The 17,761-nt window shown below is 36.2% G+C and overlaps 1 non-coding gene and 1 pseudogene across 1 annotated transcript; one reads left to right on the top strand and one right to left on the bottom strand.

The window, feature by feature from the left end:
- Positions 1-6,950: 6,950 nt before the first annotated feature.
- On the bottom strand, positions 6,951-12,292 carry LOC140009768 (uncharacterized; annotated as a pseudogene).
- On the top strand, positions 11,649-11,755 carry LOC113713098 (small nucleolar RNA R71). Its single transcript, XR_003453431.1, has one exon. It is a non-coding gene; the product is annotated as a small nucleolar RNA R71 (small nucleolar RNA).
- Positions 12,293-17,761: the final 5,469 nt, after the last annotated feature.

Genomic DNA, 17,761 nt, shown 5'->3' with positions numbered 1-17,761 from the left:
CCATTTTTTTTTATTTCACTTACAATAAAATTACAAAAAAAGAAAAAAAATGGAAGAAGAGAGAGTATTCATTAGATGATTATGCAGGTGCCCCCCCGCGGCGCGCGTCCAGTGTGTTTCTTATCTGATGAAGTGGGGTTTTGATCATTCAAATGCCACGCTCCAAACATCAATTTGAGCCACGTTATCTGCATCTCATGGCTAGGCCCCATTATCTATACCCCTTGCAAGCATTGTGGTTGTTAGGCACGCCTAACGCACGTGATAGATGTTATATGGACTTACGATATGTATATATATATATATATATATATATATATATATATACACTAGGAGGTTTTTGGCTGTGCTAAGCACAGTCTAGGCCCCCTATAATCTGTTGTCATATATTTTCATATAAGATGAGATTAACAGTAATGTTTGTGAAATAGCATTCTTAAAATCATAAATTACCAATCAAGCATGCGGCTAACAATATAAGACTAAACAAAACCAAAGAACCACCAGTATTGCAAAAGATAAGAGAAGATGATAACAGATTGGCAAGTAGTTTTACAAATAGTTTGATATCTTCAAGTTCAAGTTAGTCTTACAAAAATAGGAGATGACATCCTGAATACCTAATATAAAGTGCAGTGATAGGCTGCAATTACAAAATATCACATATTGAGATCCATTAAGTTGCACAAAAGAATAATTGCTTAATGGATGTCAATATTGTGTCAAAAGATGCAAGATTAGCAATTCAGCTGTAAAGTGCTTCAACATTAGCTAGATTAGCAATTCAAAAGGCTTTGACGGGTTCTTATTGTATCAATGCAAGTTTAATTCCGATTTTACACCCGTTGGACTGCAAGTATACAGGTCGAAATTTTAGTACAAGATGTGTATCGGGTCGATCCCACGAGGAGCAATTTAAACAATTACTAAGCCCCTGTTCTCTCTATTATTTAGACTTACCATTAATTTTGAGCAGAGAAAATCTAATGCTGTAATCTACAAATCTGATGTACAAATCTAGTTTAACAAATGCTGAATGCAAATAGAGAAATTTCACTTAATGAAGATTCTAGGGATGTAGATTCCACTTATGGCATAAACTACACAAATAAATGGATTTACTTATTGCTATTATTCTTGCTTAACCAGAGATTTATTTCCAAGATTACCAAGTCTCATTTCCATGATGAAATGGCTTAGAGCAACATAGATTTCCCTATTTCCATGGTGAAATACTACTACAACTCTGTTTTAGTTCATGAAATACTAAGTAATCCACTTAAGTGTATTTCTATTTTCATGAACATACAACTCAAGCTCTACTCATGTGTTTCCATTGTTATTACCAATTCTCATTGAACAATAACAACTGTAAACAAGTTATTGGTGATCAAACAATAACAAGAAATCACAGCTACACAAGTAGACAAGTTAACTCAAGATATAACAAGTGTAAATCACATTCAATTAGTATTATTTAGCCATAAGTTTCATCTACTCCCTAGATGAAGGAGTTTAGCTACTCATGAATGATTTAACAATCAAATTCACAAGTTTATTAATACAAAACATCATAAAGTACAAGTATAAGAAAGATAAAAGAAAGCTTAGCCAATTGAAGGTGAAGCTCTCCAATTCCTGCTATGTTCTTGCACAATATGATTACAAGTGAAAACTCTCCAAAAAATGCTTCTCCAAGTACTCCTAACTAGAGAGAAAACTTGTTGCAAGAAGGAAAACTAGCTACGTATGGTTATCCTTGCTTCTCCCTTGTGTTTCTGCATAAAAGGTGGTAGAAATTCCATTCCTCTCACTTCATAATTTCCTCCACTTAGATTTTGTAAAAAGAAGTCAAAGATATGATGTTCCTTTTGTCCACACTCATTTGGTCTTCTCTTTTATTGCAGAAGCATGTGCCACCGATTTCTGTCCCTCAAAATAGCTGTAAAAGTTGTGAGAAAGGTAAAGAAAAACGGCTGTGCCACTTGCTGAGGAGAGAGACAGATCCGAGCCTCGGATCCGAGGAGTGATAATGGATCCGAGCTCGGATTATAGGATCCGAGGCCTTCCCATGATGGATCCGAGGTCGGATCGTCCTGACCTCGGATATACTCCGCCAGAAGTACAGACGAGGGGTCGGATCCCTCTTGTACACACGGATCCGAGCTCGGATCCGTGTTGAACATTTTTCCAGTTTTTCACTTCTTCCCTTTTTCTACATTTTTGCTCCCACTTTCTTGTGTACTTTGTCCTCTGGATGACCCTGACATTTCTTTCAACTTGTGCATGAATTTCATACATCAATTACCTTCACAATTTCACAAAATTACGCATTAATCACTCATTTATCAATTTCTTAACTCTTAAACAATATTTAAGCAATTATCACCAAAAGAGTTTAAATATGGCTTTAATCTTCTCAAAACATACCAAAAATTCATGCCAAATTCATACAAAATGTACGTTAAATATTCACTTATCAAATTCCCCCATACTTGAATCATTGCTTGTCCTCAAGCAATTTTACACAAAACTTACTTCAACTATTCAATAGAGAAAACAGTATGCGTACTCTTGTCAAATTTAATTCCTCAAAAACCTAGAAACCAATTATTATGCCATTTCTCAGATTACACTAAATACTCATAATATTCAATTAAATAAAAATAATTATGCCTAAATTTTGACAAATTCAAATCAATTCTCTCATTCTATCCTAATTCCACAAATAAGTAAATCACATAGTCAATTTTATGGCCTTCCTCATCCCAAAACTTAACAATTTAGAGGGATTTATTCACAATTCATTTTATTTAAATAGTGAAAACGTCTTTTTACGCGAAAATCAACACTTTTAGGTGAAAATTCCCGGTTACTCAACATTTCACTCATTTAAATTGCCAATCATACTCTTAATTCCAATACTTTTTTACGCGAATGTCGACATTTGTAAATGCCAACCCCCGGTTACTCAGTATGTGAATCATTGGAGTAGAAAATTACTAATAATATTTTTCTCTTTTTTTTTTTTTTTTTTTTTAACAATCAAATTCAATTTCTTTTTTTCTCTAAGTATAATTAAAGGAAGAATTTGGCCTTTCTTTGACTATATCAATCACTTACTTATAAAATTAAGTAAAAATGATAAATATCATTAATCTTGCAAAACTCTAAGCATAACCTTTCTTATTTAAGCAAATATATACTTTCTAAAATGTAAAAATATTACTTGCATAATAATTCATTTCAAGCCAAATAAGAATTAAACTTTTCCAAAATACACATAGCTTGTTATCCAAATGGAAGATATTTTAGAAAAATTTTGACAGAATTTCCCCATAAAAATGGATGAAACTCCCTGCCAACAACCTCATTTTCACAAAAAATTATCCTCATGACAATATCTCCAAATATAATTCCAACATTTTTAAGCTCTAAACAACTAAAGTCATACATTTCAAGACACAATCACCCATACGATAAAGTGATCCCTCCCCCACACTTAAAATCTACAATGTCCTCATTGTAGAGGAAGGTAAAAGAACTGAAACTTCCCTCAAATAGGTGGTGATGCAATTTGAAACCCTTAATCATCACGATCATCCAAATTCTGCCCAAATTGAGACAACAAGGGTACCAAACACCATAAGTAGCACAAGATGATTCAAATAAAAGAAAACTGAAATCACAAAGTTTGTTTTAACAAAAGAAAAGAAAAATAAAGAAATAAAAGATCTAATCCGCTAAAAAGTATCATGGTTGCTCGGAACGAGGGTCTACTGCCTCCTCGGCTCCATGATAACCCTGTGAAGTACCAATATGGCCCTCCTCCTGATGAGGTGTCGGAGTAGGAGACCGTCGGATATGAAAATGATCCTCGATCGCACGAAGGCGGCGATCATGTCGGTCGAGGCGCTCAGTCATCATCCGCTCCGTCTGGTCAATGCGCTCGACGACTCGCGTCTCCATACAACAAATAGCATTGAGAAGCTCTTGCCACTTGGAGCGCGGTTGAGGAGGTGGTCGCGGAATCGGAGGAGGAAGAGTCTGCTGTGCCTCCGTCTCTTGGGTTGCCGCTTGTGGTTCAGTGTGAGGCGGAGACTGAGTGGAAGTCGATGCTTCTCCTGTGTCCCGGACCAAAGCAGCTCCAAAATCAGTAGAAATACCCAAAGCGTTGAGTATAGAAGCATTTACCTCCTCGACAGACCTAGTTACCACCGCTCTCTCGGTTCCACGAGGAACCTTGAGCTTCTCAAACACGAGGGATAGCAGTCGAGGGAATCCGAAGCAAGTCTCGCCGGCCCTCATGCGAGCTGTGGTCCGCATATAGCTGATGATAATGCTGGGTAGAGGAATGCCAGTCAACTGCCTACCCAATCCATGTATCATCTTATCCAGAAAATAGAGATCGCTATTTCGGATCTCCCGTTTACCACTCTTTTTCGGCACCACATTAAATGCAAAAAGATAGAAGATCAGGTGGTATCGATGCTCAAAGGAGTCGGCATATACCGTGAGTTTTTTCGAAGTTCCTCGCTCACGGTACTGACCCTTTAGACGCTCCACGGCTTCTCCCACTTGCCAAGGGTCTCGAGCCTTGAATTCCTTAGTCAGTTTGACATCTTCGCCTTCGTCTATGAGTTGAACGAAACGTCGCAGTGCCTCTCGATTGAGAACCACTTTCCTGCCTCGAACCCACGAGACGATGAGGTTGCCACTGTGGCTCTGCTTGTTCTCCACATTGGCGTAGAACTCCCGGACCAAGTTGGGGTAGTAGTACTTGGGCAATTGAAGGATGTTCTCCCATCCAAGTCGCTTGAATGCTGTCGAAATATGGTAGTGCGCATCCACCTCTGGAGCCAAGTGTTTCTCAATGATGATCTCCTTGGCTAGGCCGGCTTCATACCACTCTTGGTTTTCGAGCGATGTGAATCGTGTGGTATCGTAATCTGGCGGTGGCTCATCACGGCTAGTGGATGCAGTCTTCCGGCGAGATCGAGGTGGTGACTCAGGCGAAGGAGATTCTTCCTCAGGCAACTCCTCATGCACAGAAGGTGTATGTTCTTCACTTGACGATGGTGTAGGAGTACGAATACGAGCCCTCCTTGTACGAGCCATAGCACCTATAAACAAGATGAGTATGTATTAGAAAAGATAGAAACTCGCCCATTCATATTAAAATAGGAATTTAAGAAAATTTCGGCAGAGTTTCCCTTTGAAAAAGGGCTAAACTCCCTGCCAAAATGTCCCCAAATTTAAACAAATAAGCTTCCTAACACTTCTCAAATCCAATTCCTACACTTAGAAAGGATATTAGCAGTAAAGAAATTATTTCATGCATATTAAGTGCAAACAATTTTAAATTATATCTATTTGCAAAAATAAACATTCAAACACTTGAGAATATCATCAATCCAATTCATAACACTCGTTAACACTCAAGTTAACTACACATGACTCCCAAGTTATCCTAATATTAATTATTTCAAGTAAAAGTGGTTCAATGTGCTTAACTTGATCGGGAACACACACTTTTACCCAATGGGCTATTGCTCTAATGATAGCATATCATTTTCAATTATAACATTGATTTATACTTCTCGGAACAGTTCATATATTCACTGAAAGCAAAATTCACAAATTTAAACCACTAAAATGCTCAAGCCCAAAAATTGAGAAGGAAATCTCAAAACTATCACCAAATTCATAATTTTTACACAAATAAGCATGAAAATAATTATTACAGCTGATTTGAGCACAATGTAGCACAATTATATCACGAATTTGCAACAATTAAGCAAAATGTATTGAAAAACTAAAAATATACAAAAATGAGAGATATAAAATGTCACAGAAATTAGAAATTTGTTACCTCAAATAGATGGAGTGATGATGGAGGATGATAATGATGCAAAAATGGAATAGAAACAAGCCCAAATTCGACCTCAAATTGCTAGATTTCAGTTTGGCCCTATTTTGCGTCTTGAAGATCAAAACCCCTCAATTTGATGTTTTTGATTCTAAATTGTTGAGGGTTAATGCTCTCAAGAGGTTAGGGAAGGTTTTATTGTGAAAAATTGGGAATTTTATGGATGAAATGGAAGATTGGAGGAAAGGGGATAGGGTTTCGAAGAGAGAGAGAAGAGAAATCTGGAAAAAATGAGGAACCGAGGCCTCGTTTCCTTTCTTATCGCGAAGAGATCCGAGGTCGGATCCTTTCTGGAAGGCCTCGGATCCTACATGGCTCGGATCAGCCTCAACAGAAACACAGACGAGCCCTCGGATTTATCTGGGTTGGAAAAGATCCGAGCTCGGATCTATGGATCCGCGGTCGGATCTGTCTGGGATTTTAGGATCCGAGCTCGGATCCTGACTTCTCTGCACTAATTGCAGAAACTGCAATTTTTCAAACTTTTTCTCCCTTTTCCGGCCAATTCCAAAACACACATTGGACAAACTTTTATCAATTCTAACCTCCCACGCACATGCAATATACCTTAAACACAATATCCATCCTCTCAAAACACAACAAACACATTTACATTGAAAATCGAGGGGTGAGGTTCTTTGATCATTTTTGCATTTTTACATCAAAATGGCATTTCTGAGCATTAAATACACATCAAATGAATCCATGAACCTTTATAACCATGATATCACCAAAACTCACTTGAAATGCACAATGTATGTATAGGCATAGAAATTTTAAACACTTAAAACACAATTTGGTAAGAAAACTCCCTGCCAACATGATCTTCAAGTGCACCTCCAAGATGGATGATAAAACTCCCGTATCTCCTATAAACAAGTGAAATACATCTAATTAGTCAATTAACTTACACCAAAATGTAAGAAACACATAAAAACACACAAATACATTATTATTATTAGGTTGCCTCCCAACAAGCGCTTTTGTTTATAGTCGTTGGCTCGACTTTCCTATAACTTCTTTAATTCTCCATTGCATTTCCTAAGGAGTAATTTACTCCTTTAGGAACCTTTTCTCCGGCCAAATAGGGCTTCAATCTTTGCCCATTTACTTTAAATGGAGAACCATTTTCTCCTTTTATTTCCACTGCTCCATAAGGAAATACTTGAGTTACTTCAAATGGTCCCGACCACCTTGACTTCAATTTTCCTGGAAATAACCTCAGGCGTGAATTGAACAAGAGTACCTTTTGCCATACCAGAAATTTTTTAGGAATAATATGCTTGTCATGCCAATATTTGATCTTTTCTTTATAAATTTTGGCATTTTCATATGCATGTAGTCGGTGTTCCTCCAATTCACTTAGCTCAAGTAATCGCTTTTCTCCTGCAAAATTACAATCCATGTTAATAGATTTAATTGCCCAATAAGCTTTGTGCTCAATCTCCACAGGTAGGTGACAAGCTTTCCCATAGACTAAACGATACGGTGACATCCCTAGGGGTGTCTTAAATGCCGTTCGGTAAGCCCATAGTGTATCATCTAGCTTTGTAGCCCAATTCTTGCGTGATTTATTCACAGTTTTCTCCAAAATGAGCTTTATCTCTCTATTAGCTAGCTCTGCTTGTCCATTGGCTTGAGGATGATATGGAAGTGATGTCTTGTGCCTACAACCATATTTAAACAATAAGGAATCCAATTGTCTGTTACAAAAATGTTTCCCTTCATCACTTACTATGGCCTTGGGTATACCAAATCTACTGAAAATATTCTTTTTAAGGAATCTAAGTACAATTTTAGAGTCATTAGTAGGTGAAGCGATTGCTTCAACCCATTTAGAAACATAATCCACTGCTACTAAGATGTACTTATTATTAAAAGAACTAGGAAATGGTCCCATAAAATCAATACCCCATACATCAAATAACTCAACTTCCAAGAACGTAGTCAGGGGCATTTCATTCTTTCGAGATATATTTCCAGTTTTTTGGCATGCATCACAATTTTTAACATATTCCCTAGCATCTTGGTACATAGTTGGCCAATAAAATCCTGATTGCCATACCTTTGCCACAGTCTTTGAAGTACTGAAATGACCACCTGTTTCAAGGTTATGACAATGATATAAAACATTATGTACCTCATCTTCAGGAATACATCTACGTATCATACCATCGGCACAATGTCTGTATAGCAATGGTTCCTCCCAAAAGTAACTTTTTACGTCATGTAAGAATTTTTTCTTTTGATGATAATTAAATCCCTTTTGAATCTCTCCACTGACCAAGTAGTTAGCAAAATCTGCATACCATGGAGAATTTCTAAGTGCTAGGACAAACTCATCCGGAAAATTCTCTTGAATTGGAACCTGATCTTTGATTGGGATATATTCCAAACGTGATAAATGATCTGCAACTAGATTCTCCGATCCCTTTTTATCTTTTATCTCCACATCAAATTCCTGCAATAAAAGAATCCACCGAATTAGTCTAGGTTTTGCATCCTTCTTATGCAGCAAATATTTAAGAGCTGAATGGTCCGTATATATAATGACTTTAGATCCTACTAAATAGGATCTAAATTTGTCCAAAGCAAATATCACTGCCAATAGCTCTTTTTCTGTCGTTGCATAATTGAGTTGAGCCTCATTTAGCAACTTGCTAGCATAGTAAATGACGTGCAATCGTCCTTCTTTCTTTTGTCCCAAAACTGCTCCAACTGCATAATCACTTGCATCACACATCAATTCAAATGGTATTGACCAATCTGGTGAAGTTATAATTGGGGCAGAAATCAATTCCTTCTTCAACCTTTCAAATGCAACCAAACAATTGTCATCAAATTGAAAAGGAGAATCTTTACATAATAAATCACATAATGGCTTTACTATTTTAGAAAAATCTTTAATAAAACGTCTATAAAAGCCAGCATGTCCTAAAAAACTCCTTATCCCCTTGACATTGCTTGGGGGTGGCAATTTTTCGATAACTTCTATTTTGGCTTGATCCACCTCAATTCCCTTGGAGGAAATCTTGTGTCCTAAGACAATTCCTTCTTTTACCATAAAATGACATTTCTCCCAATTCAGTACAAGATTTGTTTCCTCGCATCTCTGCAAAATTAATTCCAAATTATGAAGACACTGATCAAAGATGAACCATACACAGAAAAATCATCCATAAATATCTCCATAATTTTCTCAATATAATCAGAAAAAATAGCCATCATGCATCGTTGAAAAGTTGCAGGAGCATTGCATAAACCAAATGGCATTCTTCTAAAGGCAAAAGTGCCATAAGGACATGTAAATGTGGTCTTTTCTTGATCCTCTGGAGCTATAGCTATTTGATTATATCCTGAAAAACCATCAAGAAAACAGTAAAATTCATATCCAGCTATTCGCTCCAATAATTGATCAAGAAATGGTAGGGGAAAATGATCTTTTCTTGTTACCGTATTTAACTTACGATAATCAATACACACTCTCCACCCTACCACAAGTCTAGATGGAATTAATTCATCATTTTTACCCACGATTGTAGTCATTCCACCCTTCTTTGGTACCACATGAATTGGACTAATCCAAACACTATCGGAGATAGGAAAAACTATACCTGCGTCAAGCCATTTAAGAATTTCATTTCTTACCACCTCTTTCATGTTTGGATTGAGTCTTCTTTGTGTTTCCACCACTGGTTTGCAATTGTCCTCCAATAAAATTCGATGCATGCATATAGAAGGACTTATACCTTTAATGTCTGAAATTGTCCATCCAATTGCCTTCTTACACCTTCTTAGAACTCTTAGCAACTTTGCACACTGTTCATCATCAAGGTCAGCACTAACAATTACAGGTAAAGTTTTATTTTCTCCAAGAAATTCATACCTTAGATGAGTCGGAAGTGGCTTGAGCTCTAACCTTGGAGGTTCAATTTCTGAAGGTTGTGAAAACCCTTTTCCTTGGCCAAGACTTTCATACAAATTACCCCTTTTATAAGGTGCTTGAAAATCCAAGTACTTGGCCAATTCTTCAATTTCTTCACAAACATCTTCTTGCTTACCTAAACTCATTAAACAATGCTCAAGAGGATCTAAGTCAAGGTTGACTTGACTCATCTCTTGGGTTAGTTTATCAATTGTGCCAATAGAATAAGCATGATCGGTAAAAGAAGGGTATTTTTCCATTTCATTCAAATTAAATTCTACTTCTTCTTCACCTACTTGAAACTTAAGCTTGCCATTTTTTACATCAATAATAGTACCTGCAGTAGCTAGAAATGGTCTACCTAGAATAATTGGCATAGATATATCTTCTTCCATATCTAATACCACAAAATCCACTGGAATGATAAATTTTTGAACTTTTATCAATACATTCTCCAACACTCCCACTGGATATCTAATAGACCGATCCGCTAGTTGCAAAGTAATATTTGTGCGTTTAAGCTCATGCAAACCCAATTGTCTAGCCACCGTTAAAGGTATTAATGATACACTAGCACCAAGATCACACAATGCTTTAGAAAAATCAACGTTACCTATGGTGCAAGGTATAGAAAAACTCCCTGGATCCTTCAACTTCGGTGGTAGCTTATTTTGAATAATTGCACTACATTCCTCCGTTAATGCTATTGTTTCGCAGTCTTCCAACTTTCTTTTTCTAGTCATGATTTCCTTGAGAAATTTCGCATAAGACGGAATCTGCAAAATAGCATCGGCAAAAGGAATGTTAATGTGCAATTGTTTGAAAAGTTTAACAAATTTTTCAAAATCTTTATCAAACTTATTTTGCTTTAATCTTTGTGGGAATGGAACCGCAGGGGGTATTGGAATGGTAGTGGAAGATGATGGTTGCTTTTCTCTTGGATTCTCCCGACTATTTTCCTCCACAATCGCCTCTTGGTTCCACTGCTTTTCTTCTTGTTTTTCATTCTCATCCTTCTCAACTTCCTTCACTGGAGGATCTTCTAATTGTCTACCACTACGAAGAGTAATGGCTTTCACATGCTCCTTAGGATTGACCTCTGTTTTGCTAGGTAATTCTCCTTGATTTCGATTATTCAAAGAACTAGCAATTTGACCAATTTGGACCTCTACATTCCTGTACATTGTAGTGAGTTGGTCCAACCTTCCTTCTACTCGCTCAAATCTGTCCGAGGTAACTTTTGCAAGCTTTTCCACTGCCATCTCCCAACCAGATTTAGTTTCAGCTTGTTGTTGCCTTGATTGAAATCCCGGTGGATTGGTTGGCCTTGGTTGATTTCCTTGATCCTTCCATCCAAAGTTTGGATGATTTCTCCACCCCGGATTGTAAGTATTCGAGTAGGGGTTATTTTGAGCATTACGATTGTAATTATTGACGAATTGTACCTGTTCAGAATCAACACACTCATTAGTATCATGTTCACCTCCACATACAGAACAGCATGCTACATGTGCATTAGATGAGCTTGGACCTTGTCTACTTAGCAATTTCATCACATTATTCATTTGAGCACTCAGCATATTAAGAGTGTCCATTTCTATCATACCTGCGTGACGTCTTGCATTACCTCTCTCATTGGCCCATTGGTAGTTATTTGCTGCCATTTCTTCTATCAAATTATGAGCTTCTTGGGGTGTTTTACCCATTAAAGCTCCACCTGCAGCTGCATCGATCATAGTTTTAGTAGAAAAAACTAAACCATTATAGAAGGTTTGTATGATTAACCACTCCGGCAGTCCATGATGTGGACATTTCCGAAGCAGATCTCTAAACCTTTCCCATGCCTCATATAATGATTCACCTTCTAATTGGCTAAAACTAGTGATATCCATTCTAAGCTTAGCAGTCTTACCTGGTGGAAAGTACTTATTTAAGAATGCTCTTGATAATTCATCCCATCCAATGAAAGTATTGGGAGCATGAGAGTGTAGCCAAAGTTTGGCCTTATCTCTCAATGAAAATGGGAACAATCTTAGCCTTATAGCATCATCACTAACTCCATTCATTTTAATTGTATCACAAATTTCCAAGAATGTAGCTAAGTGTGTATTAGGATCTTCTACTGCATTACCTCCAAATTGAGATTGTTGAACCATTTGGATAAGTGAAGGTTTAATCTCAAAGTTGTTAGCATTTACCGCAGGCCTTGCTATGCTCGTTTGTGAACCTTGTGTTCCCGGTATAGTAAAATCTCGCAGAACTCGCCTATTTAGGTCATTTTCCGCCATTTCTTCTTCAAATGGTAATTCTATCAAGATATCTTCTATTGGCTGCCAAACCTCTTGTTCCTCTTGATGCAGTGTATTCCTCCTTTGTCTCCGCAATGTTCTTTCAATTTCAGGATCAAAATGTGCAACTTCTCTATTTGATCGGTGCATGCACTACAAATAAAAATAAGAGAAATTTTTGTAGTTTTAATTCAACAACTTGGATAAAAACAAATGAAAATGTCTAAATTAATAGAGATGACTAGGCCCTAATATTGCCGCTCCCCGGCAACGGCGCCAAAAACTTGACGGGTTCTTATTGTATCAATGCAAGTTTAATTCCGATTTTACACCCGTTGGACTGCAAGTATACAGGTCGAAATTTTAGTACAAGATGTGTATCGGGTCGATCCCACGAGGAGCAATTTAAACAATTACTAAGCCCCTGTTCTCTCTATTATTTAGACTTACCATTAATTTTGAGCAGAGAAAATCTAATGCTGTAATCTACAAATCTGATGTACAAATCTAGTTTAACAAATGCTGAATGCAAATAGAGAAATTTCACTTAATGAAGATTCTAGGGATGTAGATTCCACTTATGGCATAAACTACACAAATAAATGGATTTACTTATTGCTATTATTCTTGCTTAACCAGAGATTTATTTCCAAGATTACCAAGTCTCATTTCCATGATGAAATGGCTTAGAGCAACATAGATTTCCCTATTTCCATGGTGAAATACTACTACAACTCTGTTTTAGTTCATGAAATACTAAGTAATCCACTTAAGTGTATTTCTATTTTCATGAACATACAACTCAAGCTCTACTCATGTGTTTCCATTGTTATTACCAATTCTCATTGAACAATAACAACTGTAAACAAGTTATTGGTGATCAAACAATAACAAGAAATCACAGCTACACAAGTAGACAAGTTAACTCAAGATATAACAAGTGTAAATCACATTCAATTAGTATTATTTAGCCATAAGTTTCATCTACTCCCTAGATGAAGGAGTTTAGCTACTCATGAATGATTTAACAATCAAATTCACAAGTTTATTAATACAAAACATCATAAAGTACAAGTATAAGAAAGATAAAAGAAAGCTTAGCCAATTGAAGGTGAAGCTCTCCAATTCCTGCTATGTTCTTGCACAATATGATTACAAGTGAAAACTCTCCAAAAAATGCTTCTCCAAGTACTCCTAATTAGAGAGAAAACTTGTTGCAAGAAGGAAAACTAGCTACGTATGGTTATCCTTGCTTCTCCCTTGTGTTTCTGCATAAAAGGTGGTAGAAATTCCATTCCTCTCACTTCATAATTTCCTCCACTTAGATTTTGTAAAAAGAAGTCAAAGATATGATGTTCCTTTTGTCCACACTCATTTGGTCTTCTCTTTTATTGCAGAAGCATGTGCCACCGATTTCTGTCCCTCAAAATAGCTGTAAAAGTTGTGAGAAAGGTAAAGAAAAACGGCTGTGCCACTTGCTGAGGAGAGAGACAGATCCGAGCCTCGGATCCGAGGAGTGATAATGGATCCGAGCTCGGATTATAGGATCCGAGGCCTTCCCATGATGGATCCGAGGTCGGATCGTCCTGACCTCGGATATACTCCGCCAGAAGTACAGACGAGGGGTCGGATCCCTCTTGTACACACGGATCCGAGCTCGGATCCGTGTTGAACATTTTTCCAGTTTTTCACTTCTTCCCTTTTTCTACATTTTTGCTCCCACTTTCTTGTGTACTTTGTCCTCTGGATGACCCTGACATTTCTTTCAACTTGTGCATGAATTTTATACATCAATTACCTTCACAATTTCACAAAATTACGCATTAATCACTCATTTATCAATTTCTTAACTCTTAAACAATATTTAAGCAATTATCACCAAAAGAGTTTAAATATGGCTTTAATCTTCTCAAAACATACCAAAAATTCATGCCAAATTCATACAAAATGTACGTTAAATATTCACTTATCAGGCTTCAAGCAAGTTTAGAGTTCATCATCACGCTGCTTCTTCAAGGGACTTCCAGGTGCAAGATTAGTTGGAGTTAAAGTTGAGAGTGCATTAGTAGGCAGTGAGACAGGTGTATTAACTTCAGTAGAATTCAAACTAATTTCAGAAGGTATAGTTCCAAAAACCAAGGCCCTCTAAGTAACAAAACACAAGGAAAAAGAAATATCAGGGGAAGAACATGAACAAAAAAGGGCAAAGAAAAACAACAAATGTTAATTCCTGCATTAGTTTGCTATACGAACTGTTGCACTATAAAGTTGTAATCGGTGAACATATAGAAGTCCTAGTCATTGATTCTTGACAACAAACTATTTGGCTATCTAAAGAATGTCAAAGATGCTAAATAGGTGCATACAAAATTCGAAGTTTAGAGGCAAACACAGCAAGAGCAATGATGCACTATAAACAAAACAAAGTAATTTTAATAGGATATCAGCAAACACCTAAAACCACAACTGAACCGAATGCCAAGTTAATAACCTTCATTTTCCTTTAGAAATGTTTATTACATTTGATGCCTTTGGAGCCCAGCTTTTGGCTAGACTACAACAAGTGCCACCATTCAAATCTCCGTTCTTAAGAAGTAATCATCAGGTTTTTCATTCTCCTAAGGTTGTGTCTAGATTAGATAAAATAGCAAGCATATTACATGCAACTTGGGGTAAAACAGGCACAATAACCTAAGTTGCTTAACTGATAGTCATATAAAGGAGTGAACAAGTTTTGCCTAAAAGGGCTACAATGAATAACAGCCGAAGGATGCTCTATATACAATATCCTTAAGAGGTAACCATCAAGTTTTTCATTGCCCTAGACAAGTCTAGACTAAACGAAATAGCAAACAAGGCACACACTAAATAATCAATTAGAAACAAGAAGTACAAAGTCTTAAGTTGTTTAACCAATAGTCACTTAGATGACTAAACAAGCTATGCCAATAACAAACTCTCTGCATTGACCTTAAAGTTTTCTAAAAAATAGATAATCACTCTTATTCCTCATTTAGAACAACAACAGGTCAATATTTTAGATATGTATATTGTAATTAAAGACAAAAGCACCAGTAGCAGGAGGTTGAAATTAGTTAAAAATGAACTTGTCATGTAATAATAACTTTAGCATAGCAGCCACAACCCCAAAATCAGCACAAGCAAAAGTTTGTCTTACAAAATATATTGTGCTAATGATTTTGGCTCACAAAATATGTTATTGTTGTCCATTGTTATAATCTTTTTTCTAGTATATATAGCAATTTGGCTGCTTGATAGAACATTGATCATATGCAAACCAATAGGACAGTTCAGTTGGCCATAATCACATTAGCAAATGGATCTCTCTTTTTTGTAGGTATGCCACTAATAATATATATTCAATAATTCACCAAATTTCAAAATAAGGATTATTGAACTGGGAGCTGGATTCATATCTTCATTTTTGGCTTGTTTTTTCAGGTGAATGGGTTGCAAAAGCACAATTGGATTGAGAAAATATTAACAAAATTACCTACTCAAATAAAAACCATTTGTTTCATAAAGGATCATACACAACAAATAGCACCAGCAAACTTAAAATAAATAAAGCAGAAACTGAAGAAAAACTACTAAAAAGAAAAGGGAACGCTGAAATTTCACTTTTGAAAATATAGTCACATAAATGAAGAAAAACTGCTCATAGATTCAAGAAAGACAACAAGCTGACCTTCAAGTTAAAGGATTCCTTGACTGATGATATGAACCGCAGCAGAAAGAACCTATCAATTGAACAATATGTATATATTAGAATTTATTAATCCGTCAATTACTCATACGGGAAAATTTGACAAAAAAAAGGGAAAGATTTTTTCTCACCAAAGAGACTCCAAAGAAGGTGTAAATATCAAGACGCTTCTTCTTGCAGTTCATAAGACAGAGGAGCCAGAACCATGCACTGATAAATACCTCTATTCCATTTTTTGATTTCGTAATTCACTGAAAAATTTACAGGCTAAATGAATACGAAACCTATTTCTTATCATAACTGGAACAAGGGAAAAATCACATCTGAAAAGATATTTCTCATTATAATCGTATGGCTGAAGGGGAAAACTAATGAGAATAGAATGTCATACCTAATCTAACAAAAAGTTCCCAATTTCCCTCATTTGAAGTACAATTATCATGTGACTGCCCCACAATTCTTGCAACATGAAATCAATAGAAAGAGAAATGGGTTAACATGAAATCAATTCTTGCAACATGAAATGGGTTAATTTGATATTAGAGAAAGAGGAAACCACGACAAGTGTAGGCAAGGCAGTTCACCTGCTCCTAATTTTCCTCCTTTGAAGTACAAACACCATGTGAGTGAGCAGCAATTTCTGCAACATGAAATCAAGTGTTTGGAGTGGCAGTTGACCTACTGGCTTCAACGGTAATTTCTGAAAGAAGGAACTCACAAAACCCATCTCCCAAATCACGTAAAAATCCCAAGTTTTTGGCTAGAATAGACGTTTCGGATTGGGTTTGGTAGAATAGCTGTTTGGAATTGAATTTGCTCAGAATAGGTGTGCCGAATTTTTGGTCAGAATAGCCGTCTGGTAGAGAGAAAGAAAGAAAAGGCTTCACCGGCAATTTGAGAAAGAAAGAGTTCAATGCCAAAGGAAAGAACAGGTTTCGTACAATTTGGAAGGAATATTTGACTTTTCCACATGGCTAAAGAAAAGGAAAGCACTACTGAGAAAGAAACAGTTCAATGCCAAAAGAAAGAGAAGGCTTCGGTCAATTTGAAAGAAATATTAAGAGAAGGCTTCAACAATTTGCAAGAAATATTTGGCCTTGCCACTTATCAAATAATTGAGAAGCCACTTGGCAAAAGTAAAGGAAAGCACTAAACCTTCCTCCTTTCTTATATACAAGGTAGATATATATATATATATATATATTACTTTTATTATGTATGCTTGGAAATTCTTTTGGGGATTTTGGTTCCTTCCAAGTATAAAGCAACTTGGAAAAACAATAAAGCCCAAGTAGGACTACAGTTTTAGAATGATGAAAAATCATCGGAATGACTTCTTCTTCTAACTAAACTAGAATTGGATAAGGAATTCTTTGTCTTTGGAGAATGTTTATTTCTTATTTAACAATTTGAACTCTTAAAGAAAAATGGGAGTTGCCTCTTCTACATTTTCCATCAATACTCCTACAAAAGCGAAAAGATGCAACTGCTTGTGATTGATTTGATAATCTTATTACTCTTCGTTTAATTAACTTCGCAGACCTAGAAAAGAACTAGACTTTCTCCCTGAAAATTAACTCAAACACTCGTGTCAATAAGAGAAATAAGTGTGAGAGAAAGTTTTTTATCAATGGATGATGGAAGAAAAAGAAGATCCCCTTTTACCTAGTTTTGATCGAGTATTTATACCTGTTTAGTGGTTTGGATTTGTTTGGATATGAGTTTATTTGGATGATTTATTTGAGATAATTATTGTAACACTTTTTGTGATGTGATGTATGTGAGATAAAAAAAAATAAAAAAATAAAAAAAAATGATTAAAATTTGTAAAATAATTTTTTTTATTTGAAGATATTGTAATTGCACGACTTGTAAGTTTGTGACCTGAGATC

This window comes from Coffea arabica, chromosome 6e, assembly GCF_036785885.1.
Source record: "Coffea arabica cultivar ET-39 chromosome 6e, Coffea Arabica ET-39 HiFi, whole genome shotgun sequence".
NCBI classification, from domain to species: domain Eukaryota; kingdom Viridiplantae; phylum Streptophyta; class Magnoliopsida; order Gentianales; family Rubiaceae; genus Coffea; species Coffea arabica.
This window is presented reverse-complemented; position numbering and strand designations above follow the sequence as displayed.